Source organism: Harpia harpyja, chromosome 6 (genome assembly GCF_026419915.1).
Source record: "Harpia harpyja isolate bHarHar1 chromosome 6, bHarHar1 primary haplotype, whole genome shotgun sequence".
NCBI classification, from domain to species: Eukaryota; Metazoa; Chordata; class Aves; order Accipitriformes; family Accipitridae; genus Harpia; species Harpia harpyja.
Window position 1 is genome coordinate 39,971,803 of NC_068945.1, and position 12,592 is coordinate 39,984,394.

The window sequence follows — 12,592 nt, forward strand, 5'->3', positions numbered from 1 at the left end:
ATTGGTACGCAAGAAAAGGTGCAAACACAATGGTCCCTATCTATGGGAGAAATGTGGAAGTCTCATTACAACACATCACTTAACCTGATACAAGGTTATGCAATATATTAATCCAAAATCTGAAGAAACAAACTCTAATAAACCAATATAGCATAATCAATATTTTTTACTTAGGCACAGTAATTTCATAATGACTGAAATTACAACTTTTTTCAATATTAATTGGATTTAATCAATCATGCTGTGTCTTATGTTTGCTACAAGACATGCAAAATGCAAGGATGGCCATATAATCATTTTCCAGTATTTATTCCTCTAGAAACAAGGAAGAATAACTTCATCTACTATATCTGCAGTGTACAAATAAACTGCAAACAGTATACTTTATTACAGATGAGATTAACAAAAACAACAGGCATGCCTTCTGGTTATTTCAAATATAATCACTGAGGCAAGCGTCAGGGTGATACAGCCTGTAAAGATTAATCTTCCCTGACCTCCAACATTACTACAGCATATCACGTGTCAACATACAGATCAAGGACAAGATAAGAGCAAACTCTTCATATACACTGAACAACTGGAGATAAACAGACAACTCAGAAGAGTCATAACTAACTTTAGATTAAGCTTAAGTAAATAACATGTACACACAGACTGAACAAGGTCATTGGTCCTTCGGGCTTTGGAAGAAATTTCCCCTACAACCATGTTACTATTTAACTGAATAAATTTACTTGAAGTTTGATGGTTCTTAAATCAGAGCTTGAAAAATCTGTACGAAGTACTGCCAGTCCAGGCTACTGCACTAAAGCAATCAGAGATCTAATTAGCATGACAAATTTTATCTTTGTGCTCTTACCTACACTTATATTTTATTATTTTGGCAACTCCAGAGAACATGATACTCTGAACCAGACTTCTATTCTCTTATGAAAAACAGCTCACCTACACATAACCAACCCAGTACATAAACAAATCTTACAAGGAAAAACATGCTGTGAAGTCTATTCTACTTTAAGGACTGTATTTAATGCCATGGCCATTGTTTTGATACTAGGAATTTGTTCTGTGGTTATCCAGTTGACAACTTTTAGGAAGTAGTGACAATTATTATTGGTGTAGACAAGAAAACAAGCCACACTGTGGCCAGCTGATAGTACAGGAGGTTGGTAAGATGTCATAGAGGCAAAATTCAGACTGTTAGAGCAGGTGAAAAGTTTTTCATTGCTGGATGGGAAGAGTTAGGTTGGGTATAGCTCACTTACAAATATGGATATTTAGCCCACCTCCAATCTTGTTTCTTTTATATTTTAAGAAATTGTTATACATACATATGTGTATTCAAACCCCCATATGCCCCTATTGCACTGTTTCCTTGGAAACCTAAACAAACATTTGCCATTGCTCCAGATCACATCAACCACAACAGTGTTAATCAGATATTTGTACACTGCCTGGTGTTGAGTGAAGTTATTGTGTTTTCTAAACAAAAGTTGTAGACCTCAAATCTAATTAGTACTACAGTTTTCTTCGTGTACAAATTTCACAGACTTCCTTCAAGAATTTTATTTAGCTCAAAAATAAATGTCAAAAAAACCTCATCAATGGCAAAATAGTTTTAACTTGAGAAATAAACTGCCTGCACTTGAAGTACTTGCTCATGCAATGTGAGAAAGGTATTAGAGCTCTGTATTTCACAGCATTCATTGTTAGAAAACGAAGAGTCATCTTTTTATATCCAAAAGCATCAAGAAAATCTCTCAGTGAACATACTTAAAACACGGTTTACTCATTTTACCTATAGTTTAAATACATCTTTGGAATATAAATGGTATGGATCCCCCAACTCTTCAGAATAATGAAGAACATTGGATTAAAGATAGTAAAGTAACTTTAAAAAGTTATACTGTGTAAACAGTCCAGTACAATAGGGAAGAGTGAAACTAAATGAGAATGGAAACAGCACAGGTGCACAGGAAGGAAGTCTGAAGAACCTCTGGAAACCAAGGTTTCAAGTTAACAATCTTGCCACCGAGGATCCAGCTGCCAAATGAAAAGGGAATGAAAAGAAGGCGATTCCCTGTTAAGTGTTCTGATTGCTCTCTCAAAGCTCCACTAATTTTGCAGGGAAACTAGGCCCCCCTGCATTAATGACCTCAAATCAGAAGATGCATACTGTTACTGAGGTGTGATACCCAAGCTACAGGATGGGTTGCTTGAATTCCCACTGATTTGTTACATTCAGGATCTTGTGATGGGCAAGAGGAACACACCGTATATGAAAAGCCAGAAGCTTATTTTTAGTCCTAATGAAAGTTTTAACAGTCTCATCGAAGAGTTATTATTAGTCCATTTACAATGATACTAACACACTCCAAACAAAATACTATTAAAATGACATATATACATACAATCTTTCAAGTATCTACCCCTTGCTCACCCTTCCACTATCCCTCTGGGGTCTTAAGGTCAATGGTTTCAACCTGGGAAGGTGGGATACGGTGACTGAGTTATCAGCACCCCAAGTCCTTTGCCATGAGGAGTGGGATGTTGCCTGTTTCTTCCTGCTCTCTCTCTCGGCTTCTCTTCGAGTAATTTTTATGTTTGTTAATGTGCCTTACACCTTGTTATTTCTTCACTGGTGTGCAAGTCCACATTACATCTTCATTCATCGTATATGATGTGGTTTATACATTCCACATATCTGTTCTTTGTTCTCTTTGTTTCCCCTAAACCTGGTTTTATTCTGCTCTCAAGGTCACACTATTTGATGACCAGTAATTGGCTACTGGTGGGCTGTTCATAGGTCTGGGGCCTCTAGTATCATTCCATGCCAGTACTTTCGAGACCTCAGTTATGGTCATGTCTTTACTCTTTTATGTTCCATTTTAGTTTAGGGTTATGGATAGCTAACTCTACACAGAGTAACTACATGTTATAACTATCTATTAAATACAAAACATATATACCAAAGTGGGTTACACCACACAATTATACAAAGCTAAGCAAGAGCTAAAATAAAGTAGATATAATTTATTATTTTGTCATTAGATAAATGCTTTTACAAGTCAGAACAAATCTCCAGGCAGGCTAAGACAAGTCCAGCCAGCCAGTGCCAGATAGGTTAATGAGGACTGTGTTGTCAGCTAAACATGAAGCCTGTGGCCAATTACAACCCACAGCAAACCCGTATTTATGGTTCTATAAAAATACAGTGCACTTGCCAACGAAACTAGACACCCGTCATGACGGAGGAACCATGCATCTGAAGTAAAAGTCATGGGGAAGAGGTACTTTAAAAAGATTGAATAATTCATGTTTTACAAGGGACTGAAGTTTGTATCCTTATTATAAATCATGTTACCTGACTATCAGTTAAAGTTAACTAACATCATTTAAAACATACTGGCACGTCACAGAGCAATTCAGACGCTCAGAAGGTAGCACGTTCGATTGAAGTGAAGAAGGACTCCCTCAGACATATTGCAAAACAAAATGCAATGAAGAGAAACCACCTAGTTGAAAGACACCACCTTCCTCACCAAAACGTAACCAGAATTTTGCATACCATAATGGTCAGAAAGTCATTGAACTCAATTTACAAGTGATTAAAGCTATCTCTATAAGAAGAAATGAAGGGGTGGAGGGGAAAGTTTACTGCTCCTAGAAACGAAGGCTTAATCACCAGACAGTAATGAGACTGGATCAAGGTGGAGCAGGCTTCCAAAGAATTTCGTAAGCAGCCAATCCGGGAGAGATGGAGAAGATGCTCAAGGAAAAGGAATGCAATCAAAAGAATGCAGAGATATTATTTTTGTATACGGAGATACAAAGTTAATTCATTAACATTTCTCCTATGGAAACATGAATACTCTTTTCTGTCCTATAACAAAGGTAATATCCTTTAGTTTTAATTTATTCCAGTCTGATGATATATGTCAACATCAGTTCTTTCTCATCTCATTTCATGCACTAGCCAATAAAATTATCAGCTTTAGAAAAAAATAGAGCATTCCTGATGGAACAGCTGTGCACAAAGCCAAATAGAAAACTGCAACATGCCACCACAAACTGCATCTGACAGTGGTTGATACGATTATTACACCACCTATCAGACCTAGAATCTATCCAAAACTTCATAACTATAAATTTTCCATTTCTAGAACATTAGGAGCTAAAACGTAACAATGAAAATGATTCTCCAGTCTCTGAAGGACTGGCCCATTTTCTTTAATTAGGTACACAGTGTAGCTTTGTCCCCTCAGAAAAAATATCAGTTACCTCCCTAGTGGTAACTAAAACCTCTTGTTTTAGCTATTATTCTTTATTTACTCCAGTTTTGAAAATATTACTACTAAGCTCTGTGTGGTACTGCAAACAGATCTGCTTTTATTTCTTTTGCAAGCACATTAAACTTCTCACAATTAACTTGTGCCATATTTCACCACAGATTATTTTTATCATGCAGATGAAAGAGAATACAGAAAATTGACAAGTTGCTGAATAAGCACTCCAGATTTTTGTTAGATCTGTCAATTTACCTTAAAACAACTTTTATACTGCATTATTGATTTCTGCATTTAGTTATGACAAAAGGCAACCGTTCATTACGCTTACAGACCACTTATTTGCATTTGAGCTTCTCCGGGGAGGGGAAAGCATTTACATTCAGCTTCTATCTACTGGCAGCAGAGAATCCTAGATCATATTAAGAAGAAAATGCCTAGCAGCTGCTAAGGAAGCTGATAGAAAAAAAACCCTCAGACAGAATGCTACTCAGCACTGTTTGTATTTTAAGAAAGGTAATAAAATAAGGCACCTGTCCAAATAAAGATGCCTAAGGGTGTTAAAAGTATTCTGAAGGCATACAGGTGTTCCCATTTCTGGTATTGTTTAAAGGGTCCGAAATAGCACTGCAAAAATAAAACCAGTTGTTATTGGCAAACAAATGATTTATTGATTTAATGTGATCTGGGAAAAGAAAATCATATAAATCTTGTGCAATTTGGCCACAGTGAAATCTATGTAGTAAATCTCATAAAATTACAGTCTGGGAACAGAGACAAAAATAAAGGAGAGGTAGATTCAATCCTCGCCGGCCTTGTTAAAGACTTGATTGTGATTACTTTGTATTATCACAGGAAACTCCAAACTCTCTTTTCCTCAGCTTTAAATTCTGGGGTTTAACTCAGTAAAAAAGAATGCAAGAAAAACAGCCTTTGCAAAATTTTGACAACTTACTTGGAGCTCACGAATTAAATGAGCTCTTGTACCTAAGGCTTTTGTCAGAAATGCCCTCAAGTGTGGAAAGTCAGGGTTTTTTTTTTTCTTCCTCACATAGAAAATAAACACTTAAATGGAAATGGCTTTATATTATCACAAGAAAACTGGCTTGGAATTTCTTTACGGAGAGATGGTAAAGCCTCAGGTATTTCTTGCCAGAATCACCATAGGATGAAGGTTAAAGGACCAGAAGGCTAAACGACTATTATAAGCATCTAGTCTAACCTCCTTATACAGACAATAAAGATCTCGGCAGTAATTTCTCCAATTCTTACCTTGGTAAGCCCATCGATGCCCTTTTCTACTAACAATATGCACAGCATGTCAATATCCATTTCCACACTACATTGTTACGTGGCAAAGGTGAATCATCTTGCCCAAAAATTTTTAAAATCTTTTTTACATACTGTTTTGTTAACTAAAAAAACCACACAATTTTACAATTTTAAGTGTTTTACATTGCTTCTAGTGCAAATAACAGACAAAAAGTTCCAGGGAAACACCTGTTATTTTCTCCTTCATGAAGTGCAGCTCTGCCATGCAAACAGCTTTCACACCATTGTATTAGGAATTTAGCTACTTGCATTCCAGTTATGTGTCTTATTTCAAATAAACAAACAGTCAACATTTAACTGGGACCTAAAGAAAGTGTTAAAAAACAAATCCCCACCAATATAAAAGCCCAGGTAGCATTTGCCATGAATTTGTAAATATAACCCTTGAAGAAGCTAAAATCATGCATATATGTTCTACAATTTATCATTTGAAGTAGCCTTAAGACATTTTATTCTTTCAGTAGATAAAGTAAAGAAGGTCAACAACACTATTGAATAGTAACAAGCAGAATGGATTTTTGCAAAAGACTTATAAAAACCTCACTGCTAAGACATAACTCAACTCCAGGACGGAAATATGAGCCAGCTATTCGCATTATGTAGCCTTAGCTAGAAATTACCGGGCTTAAATTGGGTGCCATTTCAATCACACGCAGCAGTAGTGTGGCCAGCAGGAGCAGGGAAGTGATCGTCCCCCTGTACTGGGCACTGGTGAGGCCGCACCTCGAGTCCTGTGTTCAGTTTTGGGCCCCTCACTGCAGGAAAGACACTGAGGTGCTGGAGAGTGTCCAGAGAAGGGCAACCAAGCTGGTGAAGGGTCTGGAGCACAAGTCTTATGAGGAGCGGCTGAGGGATCTGGGGCTGTTTAGCCTGGAGAAGAGGAGGCTGAGGGGAGACCTTATCGCTCTCTACAACTACCTGAAAGGAGGTTGTAGTGAGGTGGGTGCTGGTCTCTTCTATCAAGTAACTAGTGATAGGACGAGAGGAAATGGCCTCAAGTTGTGCCAGGGGAGGTTTAGATTGGATATTAGGAAAATTTTCTTTACTGAAAGGGTTATCAAGCACTGGAACAGGCTGCCCAGGGAAGTGGTTGAGTCACCGTCCCTGGAAGGATATTTAGAAGACATGTAGATGTGGTGCTTAGGGACACAGTTTAGTGGTGGATTTGGCAGTGTTAGGTTTATGGTTGGACTCGATCTTAAAGGTCTTTTCCAACCTAAATAATTGTGCGATTCTATAATCGCAGTACTGAGATGAACAGCAAGTCATAACTTCTACTGGATAGAAGATGGCCCTGACAGTATCACAAGGGCACATTTTTCATTCTTCTCTAAAAACAAGTCTTTTAGCAACACCCAAGAGCACAGTATGAATTTAAGTTTATTAGAGCCCTCATCTCCAGCACAGTCTACAAGTCATGCCATATGAAGGACACTTACAGATAACTACACCAAAAATCTACCTTGAACTTGATTTTTGAAGTCCTTATGGTAAAACCAGAACCTTCACAGACACCAACACAAGCTTGAACTGCTGTAAAAATGTACAAAATTACAACTGACTCGTCTATAAATCTGCCACCTTTAAGGACTAATATCTTTTCCTAAAACTACCATAATTAATATTACATGCTAGATTCGGCTACAAATTTCAAAGATTTGCTTACTCCTGAATTTGGGAAAAAGGTTTTACATTAGATTGCTGAACAATATCATCCACTCTGTAAAAAGCACTTGAAAAAGTAAAGTTCTACAAATCCTTGTCTAAAAACCTGCTCTAAAACTGGCTTTCTTATACATCAAAGTTGTCATTCAGTGCCAAATGATCTTGAACAATTTATGTGCAAAATTCTCTATATATTTAATCTTTCAGCTTTAGCATTTGTTGAGAACAAAAAGGAATGCCTTAATTCATTGTGTACTTAGTGAAGCACATATGAGCACCATTCTTATTTTAAATGTATTTCAAATAGCAGCCTTTGGTGACAACTAATTCTTAAACTCATCAAAATGGAATACACATAATCTCCTTGTCACAAAACGTAATAAAGATTAAAACTGACAGATTAATAAATTGTCATAGAACTAGAGTAATTAAACAAATGCACTTGCTGTTTAAATGTTAGTGATGTGTAGGTACAAAATAATTTCAGAGCACCGCTGACATCTGTGAACCCTGCTGAGAAAAGACAAACACCAGAGAACTTCTCTGTGATTAATCACACGTCCAGAAGTTACCTAAAAGTTAGATACTTCATTCTGTTCTATCTTCTCTGTCCAGTACATGTTACCACTCCTGCTCTCATCTCTCCTCATTTTCTACTAGCCATTGCTCTACTCAATTCTCCACTGTGAGCCTATGCCTCCTTTTTGTGGCTAACAACTATAGCTGCTCCCAGCGGGGAATGCACATTTTGTTTCCCATCTGACATTTCTCACGCTGATTCACAGGAAGCAGCTCTCCTTGCAACAACTCTGAGTGGGGTAACGCTGTGAACTGCCGGGGTAGTGTCATGCAAACATAGTCACACTACTTCTTGAATCTAGAAAATACTGTAAGTTACCACACCTCTGTTCCTAGAAACGCTGCGCTCTGTAAACTTATACTAAACTACCAATTCCCTGCTGTATTTGATCTCTTGTAGCTTTTCACCATAAAAAGCGTGGAAAAATGATGCTCCTCAGTTATCTCACTTCACGGGGCCTCTGCAGTTTCTCCACTGCAAGGTAAACAGTGACTCTAACAGGCTTCCCCCTCCAAATCAAGGAATTTGTAAGCCAAAGCTTACTTTTTGTGAAATAGGAGATGAAACAGACACAGTAAATGGTTCTCCACCTGCTTTTTTTAATTTCTCAGTGTTTGACAGTAACCATGGAGAAAAGATATTATTTGAGTGCCAAGAAGCTGTTGAATGCAGGTAAATAGGCATGGGAAGACATATACTGCCCCAAAGCACATACCAGTGTTTCTAGTCCATTGCCATACATGTCTCAGAATTTGCGTTTTGTCAGATGAGTTCATGCACTGGGCTGGTCTACCTCATGCCTTCTCTGACTGAGTCTTATATGACCACTAAGCTAGACTGCAATTTAGTACCGACATGTATGCTGGGGAAAAAAACAACACATATGAGGTAACAATAGTTCCCTAAAGCCAAGGATGTTTGCTTTATGAAACTTACTTTGGTCTGGTTGAATTAAAATGATAGCAGTGTAATGAAATTGGCCTTTGAATGAGCAACCTCAATAAACTTCAAAAAAGTTAGATCCCACTTCAAAGTTGGTTCCTCTTTGAACTGGTATTGGACCACATAACCTCCTGAGGACCCTTCCAACCCAACTTACTGTATGATTTGATTAATAACTTCCCCCCCTAAGATGACAGTTCATCCTTCCTCATGATGGGATTCTTGGCAAACATCTGTCAACAATATGGGCTTTGAGTCCTCCATGCTTCAGTCAGGGCATTATGCAGTTGCCCATTTATTGACTAGTCTCCTTTTTTTAGGCAGCATCAGCTTGGATGACCCTCCGCCTGCAGATTTTCAGACAGGTATGTGGAAACAAGTTTGAATTTATTACAGACAGTAAACTATTCATTTGAAAAACCTACTTGTGCATCTTTCTCTTTTAAAGAAAGAAATTAACAGTTTGTGGCTGACGGACTTAAGACAATCTTTTACAAATCAAACCACAACCTGGATTTGTCTTAAAAACAGCCTCCCAAATCAGGTCTTGCCTCTACCATGTTTAAAAATTCACGTTCCTGCCAACTACTAGATACAATATAGTAATTTCTGATTTTATTCTTTTTATGACCTAAACTGTATGCAAGAGGATATGATTTATGTAGGCTTTTCAAGAGCTGCATTTTTATTCCCTATGCAACAACTAAAAAATTAACACTGCTACCATATTAAAAAAAAAAGGGAAGAAAAAAAAGAGAGGAAGAAATCCTGTTCGAGCCAAGAGTGGCAAAAGAAATCTCACCATTTTGAATGTTTTTCCTCTAAAGCTTAAGGCCCTCCCATCAATTAACATTAATGTATAATTGTTTCCAGTGGAACTGCAATGTAAGTTTGGCATTGCTACCACACTGCATTCAGTAAACGTGCAATTAGGTTACATCACTTTTGTCTAGTTCATCAGAGCATTCCAAGATAATGGCACAGGAAAAGACCTTCCCACTACATTTGTTATTTTCATGGAATCCACATGAGAGTCCAAAGCTACAAAGCAGCTAGATACGTTTATAAATTCTTACACCAGTAATTTAATCTCTACAGGATTTGAAAGGATTTTCACCTCCTTTGCTGTAACAACTGAAAAGCATGTGTATCCTTGTCTCAGCTTTCAAGAATTACTGCATCAGGCACATGCAGCTTTTCAAGACTTGTTATAAGGAAATCTAAATCGGCATTTACACAGGAGATTACACATGAGAATGTTAGGAACCCGAATTAAAAAGCAGAGGAAAAAGGAATGTCTTGCATCCCCATAAGACTAAGCTATCCAGTCTTTCTTCTCAAAGGAGAGAAAGTGAAGAAAGAGGAAGTTGTAGAGCATTTTTCATCAATTTTTGAATATGCTGTTTCTAAGATAACTCATTGCAGAGAATACTGACATGTAACACGAGACCAAGGTTTAAATCTCTCCTCTATAGGATTTGCTAAGAAGACATGAATACAGATCACACTTAAGAACATCATGCACTACTCAGCAGGCTTTAGAGCCACTTTCACTTTCCCTATGGTATAATGAATATTATCTGATTGTATACAAAGTTGAATAGTTGCTGCAGGGAAGTCTGAGAAGCCAAGTGATTAGCGTGCTCCTCTGGGACATGTGAGACAGACTGAAAATCCTTTTCCAAATCCGCCTCTGAAACAAGACATTTTCTGTCTTTGAAGAATGTCTCAAACACTGGAGTAAATAATTTCTACTGTAAAACCAGTGAGTGTTTATACATTCCCTGACATAGCACGGGCACGAGAGTCACAGCAATCATCTCCAGCATTTTTTTAAAGCCGACTGCCCAAGCAGCTAGATCTAGCTCACCCGTATACTGACAGTGCAAGCGTCCTGGGGGCATCCAACTACCCACCTGTTCTCAACTTCAAACAGTGGTGGAAATGAAAGTTACCTCAGCTTTAGATACCTACAGGAAGATCTCCTGCCTAAGGAGGTACTTTGAAGATGCTGATGGCATTTACAGTAAGAACCATCACTGTTTAACTGTGTAGCTTGCTCACAGCCGTAAGTGGGTAGTTTTTGTGGACAAGAACCCTCTACCTTCAGAGCCCAAAGGACTGCTCCAATCACCAGGCATAAAGCACTGCTCCAATTACTAGACATTCCTTCCATCATCATGTGCTGTATTAAAAAAAATACGTTTTAACTTTTGAAAGTCTAAAGAACTAGGGAAAAAAGAAAAGAAGTAGTGGTATAAGCAAGAATATAAAGTCGCAACATGATAAATTCTTACTAAAAATCAGAAGAAAAAAAGATAACCATGATGCTGCATAAGTATGTACAACTGGAGTACCATTCTCTGATTTTTATTTATTTATTTTTGGTATAAAACCATATTTAGTGACAACCAGATTTGGCCTCATTCTCTTGCCCCTTGTCCTAAAACGCACTTCAAAGCATTTTAAAAATCAACAGGTTCACTCATGGCACAGTAATTCTGTGGACAAATGAAGCAGCTATTATATGATCAATAACAGTTTACAAGGCACTTTGTGCATTAGTGCCTGCTTTATTAAAGAGAAAAGCAGCCCACATCCAATACTATTTGTTTATTGTAGTCCCAAGAAAGGTCCAGAGTGTAGTTTCACAGTCACACTCAAAGAATAAGATCTGCAACTACGACCCACATTGCAAACCGTTCAAAAAGATTTTGACATTTGACAGAAGCCCAGGCTTTGATATGAAAACAATGACTTTGGCTAGGCTTCACTATCTAAAATATATCATAAGGCAATAAGCAATGATTTTATATGGTTTGAGAGAAGCCAGTAACTGTCTTCTGTATCTGTAGTATGCATTTCACTGATCTCTGGTCCTACAGATACAGAAATAGAAATGTGTTATTTTCCTTGTAAGACTGATGTAATTAGGTGTGATGTCTATGCAGGAATATTCATTTTTCCACAGGTTTTTACATTATAAAACAAAGACACCAGTTTCTAATTCTAAGAAAAAATATTATAGGAAAAATAGGTTTTATAGCCGCTCCACTCCAGATATTACTGAAACCTGCTTTGTTTAATAATTACAAAATCATCTAGATCTAATAGTACTTATTCTACAAATACTACAAACTCAACATAAGAAATAACAACGCTACTAAATGCAGCAAGGGCTGTACAATTTGCCCTTTGCATTAACAGTTTGGTCTCCTACACTAGGCAACCAGGTGTTTTCCAGTAAGCTGATACCTGACACCAGCTGCAAATACTAGTGGTGAACAGTAATTTGATCCACTACCTGCTGCTCTAGTCACTGTTAGGCTGGAAATTCATGCAGAAAACACATTCCAGTTCCCACTCCAGCAAATGACGCTAAATTATCCATAAGACTGAATCCTTCCATTCCTGCATCCACTGAGAAGAGGAAAGGGGATGAACATCTGTCCCCTGCTCCTTTCTGGGATGCATTAAGAAGTGACGGTCATTTGCCTTTATTTGATTTTTTTTAGACACAAGCTGAGAATCAAATGCAAGAGGATTCTGTACTTAAGAACTGTCATGAGTTGAAGTAGAAAAAGTACTTTTTTGGGGAGTAGGGGTTTGAATGCTAAATACAAATGTTATAGTCTGGCAATATGGGGTTTACATGCAAGACACTGAAAGTACGTTTTAAGTTCCTTTTTAGTTTTCCCCAGAAAGCTGGAAGAATTTTTTTTTTTTTCTGAAGAATATTATGATTATCCAATAAACTATTTCAGCACTGCGAGAAATCAATTTG

The 12,592-nt window shown here is 37.5% G+C and overlaps 1 protein-coding gene across 2 annotated transcripts in view; it reads right to left on the bottom strand.

Moving 5' to 3' along the window:
• Window positions 1-12,592, bottom strand: part of DOCK4 (dedicator of cytokinesis 4) — a 255,398-nt gene that overhangs the window by 111,502 nt on the left and 131,304 nt on the right. The window lies entirely within an intron of this gene.